This window comes from Octopus bimaculoides, chromosome 3 (assembly GCF_046866305.1).
Source record: "Octopus bimaculoides isolate indiv1 chromosome 3, ASM4686630v1, whole genome shotgun sequence".
Lineage (NCBI taxonomy): Eukaryota > Metazoa > Mollusca > Cephalopoda > Octopoda > Octopodidae > Octopus > Octopus bimaculoides.
Genome location: NC_142930.1, coordinates 138,656,035 through 138,656,879, shown reverse-complemented (window position 1 = coordinate 138,656,879; position 845 = coordinate 138,656,035).

The window sequence follows — 845 nt, the reverse complement described above, 5'->3', positions numbered from 1 at the left end:
GAGTTTCAACAGCTGGATGCTCTTCCTAATGCCAACCACTCCGAGAGTGGATTGTGCTGGACAAAATCATTTGTCTATTATGTCTCTTTACATGCTGAGTTCAAAAACCTGTGAATTTGATTTTGATTTTTATCCTTCAGAGGGTCAACAAAATAAGTAGTAATAAAGCACTGGGGATGGATTAAACTGAATATACTCCTTCGTCAAATTGTGTAGTTAAGTCTCTAGGTTAGAAATAATGCTTAACACCATGTCATTCTATGGACTATGACTTTCCAGCTGTAACCATCTGTCATATTTTTTATAGAGCAAGAGATCCAGTACTGCCTTTTTTTTTTAAAGACAGCTGAGAGAGCTGCTATTTCTAACAAGTCAAACAAATAAGTAGAGACTCCTCTATGGACTTATTTACTGCCACGTGGACTTGTTTTATGAAAATTACATGTCTTAAGAACAGGGAAGAATATTTTGAGAGTATTGATGATCAGGATGTATGAAAGGAGTGCCTGCAAAACCAACAATAGACCTATTAGTATCTACTGGGGCCCCTCTCTGAAAGAAAAACTCAAACCTCAGTACCCTTAAATTTTAAGAGGAATCCATGAGCCTGAAAATAGTTTTGTTCTCTCTTGCCAAATTTCACTCAGAGGCTCTTGCTAAAGACAAGATACCAACTAATGATGACCCTTCATCAAACGAGCATGGGCAGCCAAGCACAGTGTCTTTATTTAGCATTTTCAATAATTTATAGATCTAGAGAACTTATACTGTCATCTGAAGAGGTTGGGAATATGAGTAGGAAGGAACAAAACAACAAGCAAATAAGAAAACCAAAACTAAATAAA